The sequence below is a fragment of the Meleagris gallopavo genome, chromosome Z (genome assembly GCF_000146605.3).
Source record: "Meleagris gallopavo isolate NT-WF06-2002-E0010 breed Aviagen turkey brand Nicholas breeding stock chromosome Z, Turkey_5.1, whole genome shotgun sequence".
NCBI lineage: Eukaryota > Metazoa > Chordata > Aves > Galliformes > Phasianidae > Meleagris > Meleagris gallopavo.
This window is the reverse complement of record NC_015041.2, coordinates 31,899,835-31,909,955: the sequence shown is the minus strand read 5'-3', so window position 1 is coordinate 31,909,955 and position 10,121 is coordinate 31,899,835. Positions and strand designations below refer to the sequence as shown.

The 10,121-nt window shown below is 38.2% G+C and overlaps 1 protein-coding gene and 1 pseudogene across 1 annotated transcript in view; one reads left to right on the top strand and one right to left on the bottom strand.

Moving 5' to 3' along the window:
• SMC5 (structural maintenance of chromosomes 5) overlaps positions 1-10,121 on the bottom strand; it is a 322,808-nt gene that overhangs the window by 86,905 nt on the left and 225,782 nt on the right. The gene's annotated exons all lie outside the window — the stretch shown is intronic.
• LOC109363979 lies at positions 7,066-8,974 on the top strand (annotated as a pseudogene).

Below are 10,121 nucleotides of genomic sequence, written 5' to 3'. Positions count from 1 at the left end.
CAAAAACAAAACCAAACAAAACCAAAACCAACCAAACAAAAAACAACCCTATGTGCGTAAGTGTCCAACTGAAATAACAACAAAAACAAAACAAAACAAAAAAAAACCTCATTTTTGAATCTTTCATGTTTCTGAGCTGAATGAGGGGGTACTGTAAAATCTGGTGTTTTCCATAGCTGGTGTTATGGTTGCCAGGCAGTGTTACATTTTTATCTTCCTATTGCATGATAGCTGGTAAGCACATTCTTTATCCCATCTTTCCCACTGGCTTTCAGCTTAACTGAGATGGCAGTGAAATAAAATTGTTGCTTTCTGTGAGGGTGTATCTGTTAGCTTGAAGCTCTGAGGCAATTGTGAGCTTCACAGAGCAAATCCTTTTATGGATCAGATAACACAGAATCTAGGCAGTTACTGAAGTTTCAGTGGTATTTTCATACCTTTTTGATGAGTCTTGGATTTGGGAAGATAAGAAACAGATTTTTTTACCTCAAGAAGTGTTGCTCTGCTGTCTTGGTAACTGCTAGATTTGTTACAGATGCCTTTAAGAAGTAAATAACCTATTGCTTGGCAGTCCTAGAGACTTTTTATTCTTACAACTTCAGCCTTTTTGTCTGCTTGAAACAATTGCCCCTGGAAATATTGTTCTTCATGCTTCTTTCAGCTGAAGGACACAATTAACTAAGAGCCTGGTTGGGTGGGCTTTCCCCTCTGTTGTTTCGCTTTGTTCTCATCAGCCTGAGTATTCACTCAAGAACTTTCTCTCAAGTTCTAGCAGATCCTTCTTTTACAGAGGTCATCTCAACGCTGTCAGAATGTTTCTGTGTACGTGATACAATGTGTGACTCGTTCACATTAAGGAATTAACAAATCTAGCGTTTAACTCACTTTAAAATTTTGCTTTCCACAACGAAATTGATAAAATTGACTTTCCCCTCACACTATAATTTCAAGTTATTAAATCAGAAGGACTAAATGACTCAGAATTAACAGATGCAGAGTGTTTTGAATCTTAATTCTTGTCTGGTATGTTTTCTGTCTCCATTGCATCAAAGAATAGTTGTGCGTGGTAGATACATACATCAAGAGTATAAACAACAACCAGGACTACAGCTGAGTAAGATTGTCTTAATCAAAAAGGTAGGATACTTTTTATTTGTGAAAAGAGGAGGAAAATTCAAGAGTTTATTGGATATCTTAGTTTTAATCTCATGACACAAGCATGGGCATACATGCTCACTATGAAGATTGTCATTCTCTGCAATTTACTGTATCATGTTTGTTAGCTCTGCCCACAGATGCTTTGTATGTACATGCTGGGGCTTGTAAAAGGAGATGGAAAAGGTCTTCTGCTTGTTAGGTTTATCTGAAGATTTTTGTTTGTGTTTGTTTTGTTTTTAGCATAGATTATCCTATTGTTTAATTATAAATATATATTTTTCATTGTTATAAAAATGTCACAGTTGTGAAGATAACATCCTTTAATCTCTGAAGAGTTGATGTTTTCCATTATGCTTTCTGAGACAGTTCTTGCCTTTTTACACAGAGAAGAAAATATTGTAAATTACAAATAACCATGTGCCCAGATTCATAAATGTTCATTTTTACCTCTAACAGAGACTGAAATTTGTGATTTTTATTTTTATTTTTATTTTTTTCCTTTCTTTTAAGGATCTTTGGTCTACTGTGTATAATTTTTGTATTCTACTGCAGAGGTTGCCTGTGAGTTCTTCTCAACGTTTTTTCCAGTGCTTTTGGGCCTTAATACCAGTTAACCTTTCTCTGGCAGCATATGGATGATTTCACATACTTCCAGAGTCCTTTGTCTCTGTTTCTTGTATAAGCAGAAGTTCAGTAGCAAAGGTGATGGGAAGAATCTCTTTTATGAGCAGAACATTCTCTCCAGTGCCCTAAAGCTTCACCAGGCCAGTGCTTGAGACCTCTGGTCTTTCTGTTTTGAACAGTTACTGAATAGCGTTCCTTGCACAAATTTAAAGTTAAGTTTTGAATAAAATGAGGATTGCAGGAACATGGCATGGTTGCAGTACTCTTACAAGTTTAGCAGGGAATTATGACATTTCCAGACTGGTGTGTGCAAGTTTCTTTGGCTTTGATGTCAATTCAAATTAAAAGAGATGTGTAAGGACTGTTGTAAATCATGTGGAAATTGATTCTAAATCAACCTAAATTAATTCCTTGTATTCAAGGAGATTATACCATTTTGGTCTGCTGCTGACACATATTCATCCTTTGCACCACAAAGTTTTACACCCTTTGTAAAAATCTGTGAAAGTAGATTTAGAAACAGTGGGAGACTGAAATCCAGTGTGTGATTGACCTTTCAATCAGTTAGGTGCATACTGCAGCTAAATTCAGTGTGCTACTATCCCAGTATGGGTGTTATGCTTGGTTCTTTGTTCCATATGGATCCCTGGAGTTAAGAACGTTTATTGCGTTATATAAGGGGAAAATAACAATTACTAATATCTACATAATAGGTGTAATTATGCATCCCCAATAATTTTTACAGTTCACTTATATTTCTACCAGAGACCTAAATCTGTAAATGGTTCTGCTCAAGTAGTTGAGTGTTCCTTTGGTCATAAATTCATGGTTTTGCACTTCTTTCCTCTGTTACATCCAAAGTTCAATCTCTTGTGTTTTCAGTTGTGGGGAGACCTGAATGGTAAGTCACTGAGTCTTGTGCCACAGTGCCTGGTATTTGGCTGGCTCCAGTTCTCATTTAGGCAATGGATTTTTTAGGTGCTATGGTTACACAGCACAGGCCAGTGTACAACTGTCTTACAGCAAGAATGTTGCCTGTCTTTCTCCTAGGAATCTGCATATTCTTTTAGGCTAGTTGTGATTACAAAAAAAATCCCTCTGCAGTAAGAAATCTTAGTTTTGAAATTTACATAGCTTATTTTAATTAGTAAATGTGTCAAGGAAGGAAAGTACTGAATGCAGCCTCTCCAGCACGTTACCTCTTTATTTATTGATTAAGACTAAGACATATGGGTAACAAACACATATTTACATATGTGTGTACTACGTTTCTACATATAGGTAACTACACCTGCAGTTTTAGTTTTGTTTATTTCAGTGATATAGCTTGTATTTGGAGATGGGTATTTTTCAGTGCCTTGTCTTGAACAAGAATAATCCTCTCCTAATCCCTGATGTGTTTTTGCGGGGAAGGAAGGTACAATTGATGCAGCCCTTGGTACAGTTTAACATATTGAAGCAACTGGAGATATTAAATAGGTTCAGTAACATAATTTGAATATGAATACTGCACTGAAAACTAAAAAAAGATTTTTTACTATGGCGCTGTGACTAACTGAATATTGCTCTCATTGTATATTTTTTCTTTCCAAGGCTTCCTCTGCTGACTGGAGTGAAATGTACATGTGCTACCAAGTAATGTGCTTCCTGAGGGACTGAGAATCATGCTGTATTTAAATAAATATTATTTGTTGTCTTTTGTAAAAACCTATACTAGTGAAATATTGATGCACTGCTGGAGTACTTTATGAAATTCTGTGGAGAGCATGCTGAGACAGCTTACACTCAGTGTGATGACTTTGCAAATTCAGCCTGAGGTCTCTCTGCTTCTAATGTGACTTGGGGTTGTGGGTAAACATGTTCAAGGAATAACTGACTTTGAGGACAGACGAGGCTCTTTTTGCTTGCAAGCTCACCACACGTAATAATTTATCTCTTAAAAACGTTGTGTGAAATAAGAGGAAACAGTTATGTCTTTTATACATGAGAAAATTGATTAAAAAAATGTGTGTGCACATAATCTGTTTCAGTGATACAGACTGGGCCAGGCGGGGCTAGGGTGCAACTCAGGAGTGGCCCCAGATGTTTGTGGCATGGAACTGAACTGGGGCAGCACTGTGTCTGGGCAGAAGTGAGGGGCGGTGGGAATGGAATGTGGCCCTTCAGCCAGGGAGGGCATGGGCTGTGCTCACAGCATGAGACACTCAGAATGACCATGAGGGGAGGGCAGGCCTTGGGGCTGTGGGGCTGAAGACTGTGCCCTATGAGGGGAGGCTGAATGGTGGGACTGGTTCAGCTGGGAGAAGGGGCTGCTTTGGGTGCACCCTAAGGTACTCTTATGAAGTAAACATGAACAGGCATACTTGAATATAAAAATTGCTTGTGCGTGCTTAAGAAGGCAAGTGATTATACAGCTGAATATGTGAAACAAATAATCAAATTGGAATCTCATTTTTTTTACCTTATTGGAAATTTTTCCTTAACATTAATGTGGTAATCTTGTGTCCGGATGATAGCATAGCCTTTGGTGGTATTTTAAATATTCTTTAATGTAAAGTAGCAAAGAAAAATTCTCAAGCAATTTTATACTGTTGCATGAAAAATATGTGGAGATGTTTAATTTTTCTTTTTTACGGGCAGTGAGGTAGTTTAACCTTCAGGAAGGAGCTGGTTGCACTAGTAATCAACCTCTGATTTCTCTGTTCTGGAGACAGATTCATCCATCAAGTCTTGAGTGCTGAGCTGAGAGCGCTCAGAAAGCACTTTCCTCTATATGTGTGATTACTGGAGCACAGCTGCTGTTCCAGGCAATTAATGGGAGAGTATGATACATTTCAGATGGGTGCTGTGTCTTTCCCAGGTCAGATGACTTTTCTTGCTTATATTCTCTTCTGTCTAAGGCATTTTACTTAGGGTATTGATTTCTGTTTGCTTGTAGGAGATGAAGATGCTCTTGGAAGGCTAGTGAGAAAAATCAGGAAAAATCAGAAAATAATATTTTAGTAGTCTTCAGCTTCTACATAGGAAAACAGATTTAGTTAAACATCCATCTTATTATTTAAATCAGTGATTTAAAGACTGGTTGTTAGATAGTTGAATGGATATACTTAGATGCTTGGTTCTCATTAAAGATTATTGGGACACTTATTCAGATCCCCAGTTTAGTGAATCAATTTCAGTGTTTTTTGAAATCTTCTAATTTTTTTTTTCCCCTAAACGTTAAAAGTAAAATTTAATTAACTGAGTAAGTACAACCAGAATAGGACCTTCCTTGGGAGAAAGGTTAAAGTGAAACAGTTTTCTTATTCCCTCAAAAGACATAACCTGGAAATTTCAGTATATGAAATTAGTCTGAGATCATTCTTTTGTAAGTGAAAGAATTTTACTGTGGAAGCATCCATTTTGCGTACAGAAAATGGATGGCTTTTGGGTGGTCATTAGAATATTTTCTGTGGTCTGTAATCGCTCTGATTTGTTTCATACATCTATATCCGTCCACAGTGCTATCTCTCCATAGTAAGCTAGTGTGTTGCATTCTTTTATTAAGATTCATAAAATTGAATCACATATTTTCAGGTGCTATTGGAAATTTGGTTGTCCTAAAAGTTCTGTCATCTGGAATTTTTCCTTCTCTTCTAACTTACTGTCATTCAGTTAAAGCCGGGATATATGTGTTAAAGATTTCAGAAAGTTGGTCATTATTCTGTGTTTTTGCATAACTTCATTTCTTTCTGCAAGTACTGCTCTTTCTCTGTGAAGGATACTTAGATATGAGTTTGAGTGCAAGATATTTAAATTAAAATTATTAAGTAATCCTCTATTCTAAACTAATTCTATTTCTGTCCAAATTAAGGGAAAGGAAATCCTATTTGGGATGAACTTTTCAAGGGGCTGTTACATTAGCATCTTCACTGTTTTTATGGGCTTGAAATTGAAAGCGCTGGAGCGCCTTTGTTCTTGTTTCCTTAAATAGCAGTTTCTTGTTCTGTGCTAGGGGCAGAGGAATGCTTGTTCTGGTAGTTTTGACATACATCTGTCCATTCTTTCCAGCAGACCTTAGATGCAGAAGACCTTACCTTGTTATTGAAAGTTTCTTACTTGGATATCTTTAGATGGAGAAAGCGAACTGAGTTTCCTCCTAGTTATTTTGAAACAGGATTAATTTGTATAGAAAATCTCTTTTCAATTCATGTGGTACATTAACTATTACTTTGAAAATTCAATTTAATTTTGATATTAAGATATGCTATACTTTTTCCTCCCTTGTGAAGGGGATAAAAAGTCAAATTTTAGAGCTGAAACACAGCGTGCCAGGTTTGCAAGAATTATGTACAGACTGTTTCTGAAAACGAAATTAGTCTGGAACAAGGGCAGTGTTATATTTTGCTCCCTTACTTTCTTATTTATGTAAGAATTCTTAAGTTTTAGACTAAAACTATAGGTGTGGCTAAGACAAGGAGAAGTGTTTGCTCATTTGGAAGGTGATCCCATTAGATTTCCCCTGGGGCTGTAGTGCAAGTTGCTCCCATCTAGCCTTCCCTGCCTGTCAAATTCTCTGACAGAGGGCAGATGAAATTGCTATTGTTTTCTCGTCAGTATTTCCAGTGCTCTTTCATGGAGCTTGTTTATTCAGCAACTTGTCATCTAAACCTCTTTGTCTGTACTCGGAGTATTTACTTCAATTTCTATTTTACATTAATTTTAATTTTTTAATTAGTATTTGGTGCATGGTTTTATAGATCTTTGAAGTTTAAAGTATTCCAACAATAAAACACAGGCTGAAGTTGTATTTTACCCACAGACATACAGTTTAACTTAGAATTCTGAAGATGTCCTTTTCATGACACTACATTTTAAAGGTTCAGAATAGCTGAAGCTATTATGTGCAAATGAAGCCTTCTGAGGCAGATAAGCCTGCTTGCTCTAAGAAACTCTCATAGTTTAATCTGTACGGGTTTTTCCTGTTTCTGTGGGCTTTATTGTTGGCAGACATCTCTAGTATTTGTATCATCTTTTGAGGCTTTTAATCAGTCAGGAAGGCTAACATGCCTTGCTAGTCTCACTGTGGTCATTGTTATGAGATTAGTAATGCTGCTTCATGTTATAGGAAAGGTGTTTGGTGCAGGAGTCGTCATCTATCTTAGATAACTTTAGATAGATTCCATGAAGATATCTATGTTGAATCTAGCTGTCACATGCTTCCCTAGGAAAAGAAACATGTTATTTCAGATGCATGCTGAGTCTCCCTTTTTATCTCTGTTGATCTCAGAAGTGCATAGAGTAGTCAGCTCAGCTGGAGATACCCCATTAGAGAAATGTGGTCTGCAGAGGTGTCACATATCTTAGCAGTTGCAGACTGCGGTGGTAGGACTAAATCTGTCATTTTACATTACTACATTCTTCCTTTGTGCAGAGATAGTAAGCTATAGGTAAAGTGGTAGAATATTTCTGTCATACCTCTGCAATGTTAGAGCCCCTGGCATAGTTAGTTTTTCTAATGCATGCCTTTCAATGTCACTTAAATGCTACAGCAATCCATAGAAGGTCCTCCAAGAAACAGCTTGGAAATTATTTTTCCACAAAGAATTTGTTGATAAAATTGGGAAGTCCACTACCCAAGAGAATCATGCTTTGTTCGTGCTTTTGGAGAGTATTTCTACAGGAGGTTATACTGTAGTGCTGGCTGTCGTCTGACTTCAGAGCTTATGGAATCAGAAGTTTATTTGCTGGGAATGGAAGGGTGCCATTTGTTGCTTCTGTTCACTGTCTCCACTTTTTCTTAGAGTAATTTCATAGTTTGTTGCTTTTTTTCCCTTTCTTTCCAGCTGTGATTGACAAAATGTCAATAGAGTAAGTGACCTACCCACCAGAACTTGCCATGAATCATTTGGTTGGACCGTCTGATGGGGAGGTAAGTGAAGAGCCAGGAAATGGAGCAGTGAATGAGTCAGTGGAGGCTGACCTGGAGCACTCAGAGGTGGAAGAGGAGCAGCGGTATGCAACTCACTATCCAAGGCATGCAAACGGCAGCCAAGGGGGCCTGTCTGGGCAGGAGGAGGAAGGGATGTTAGCTCGGTCAGCCAGCACTGAGAGTGGCTTCCACAATCATACAGATACTGCAGAAGGGGATGTGATAGCCACAGTGGAGGATAGTTACGACACAGAGAGAGTTCAGGAAAATGAAGATGAGAGTGCATATGCAGTGCAGTATAGGCCTGAGTCTGAGGAATACACAGAGAATGCTGAGGCTGAGCATGGCGAGGCCATTCATAACCGAACACTGCCCAATCACTTACACTTCCATTCCATCGAGCATGAGGAAGCCATGAATGCAGCCTACTCGGGTTATGTCTACACACATCGACTATTCCACCGAGGGGAGGATGAGCAGTATGCTGAGCCTTACGCTGACTATGGACTGCAGGAGCATGTGTATGAGGAGATAGGGGATACACCAGACCTTGATGCTAGGGAGGGGATCCAGCTATATGAGCGGGAAAGAGAGGAAGCTGATAATTACCGCAAGGAGGCCCTTGGTGCTCGCCTTCACCATTATGATGAGCGGTCTGATGGAGAGTCTGACAGCCCAGAAAAGGAGGCAGAGTTTGCACCCTACCCGAGAATGGATAGTTATGAACAAGAGGAGGACATTGATCAGATTGTGGCAGAGGTGAAGCAGAGCATGAGCTCCCAGAGCTTGGACAAGGCAGCTGAAGACATGCCAGAAGCCGAGCAGAGTTTGGAGCATGCTCACGCTCTTGTTGGTGGGGGGCATGAAAGCAATGGCCAGCTCCCACCTGGTTCTCGAGTTACATCCAGCTCGGGAGAAACTGTGCAGAGGTACAGCAAGGAAAAGAGAGATGCAATTTCACTAGCCATTAAGGATATTAAAGAGGCTATTGAGGAAGTGAAGACAAGAACCATCCGTTCTCCTTATACTCCCGATGAACCGAAGGAGCCTATCTGGGTGATGCGGCAGGACATCAGCCCAACCAGGGATTCTGACGACCAGAGGCCACTAGATGGAGATGTGAGTACACAAAGCTTTCAGTTCTCAGTTATTTATTTCTTTACATGTTTCTTTAGTGGTAGCATACATTGCAGTGAGAGAGGGTGGATTTTGTTCACGTTCTGTGACATGTTCTTCAGCAAATTATGCAGTGCTTCGCCTATTTAAGATATGTACTCTAGAGGGCTCGTAAGAGGTAAACATGTATATATGTGTGTTGTAAGTGGACCAAAATTTTCTTGTTGAAACACTTCTGACCGCAGTTAAGCTATTAAGGGATTTGACACACAACGTTTTCACTTTTTTTCTCCTGAAGCAAATGCTTTTCAATTTTTCAGTGCCATGGGATATTTACATTAGCTGCTGAACACTGTCTTGTATAATTTAGCCTTCAATTTCCTGTTAATTCTAGGTTTCTAAGTCTCAATAGCAATACTAACAGTTCCATCAAAAATATGTAAATTTTATATATGATGATGTCACATATCCAGATTCCAGAAAAGCTCCTGCATTCTCTAGAAATGTCCTTTGATCTTCAGTATATTAACACTGTAAAATGCATTTGATCTCCATCGTCGTAAGTATCAAAGACCATTGTTGAGATATACAGCATGAACTTTTCTCAAATTTCCCTTCTTCTGGCATGAGGCTTAACTTGAATCAGAATTAATTCACAGTCTGTGGTTTCAGTGGCTTATATAATAATGTTTACTTGAAATTTCATGTGTTTTCTGTATTTCTAAAATAAACTCATAAACAACTATTAACTGTGTTAAATTTATGCCTGTGAAAATAGCTGGGATACTAAACCTACCAGGCAAAAACAATTTCTGAAGTGGTCCCATGCTATTGCCTCAAGAATAACTGTGCTGCACTGCAAACATCTGCTCCATCCTCTTTATTGCTGTCAAATCTTCTTTCTGTCCTTTGTTGTTTTGAAAGAACTTTTTGTGTACTTTTTTTGGCCTTCTAAACTAAATTACTCTAAGATTCTAGAAATGTGTCAGAATTATCCAGAACACCTCAGGCTTAGCAAAGAAAATTCAGTTGGTGAAAAAAGATCACATACCGTGTAGATACACTACATTCTTCTGTTTTTCTTCTTCTTTTTTTCTTAATCTGTTTTCCAAACTATGAATGCTAGTTTTTTACAAATGAGGAGATATTTTTGGAACATGGGATTGAAATAGCTTGCAGATTTTATTTTTGTTTCAAAGCTGTTAGAAACACATAGTGATAAGTGTGTTTGAGTTTGTTTTTGTTTCTTCACATTTTCATGGAAATTTTTAATGAAACCAAAATAAATAATACTGCAAAAACTATTCCTACT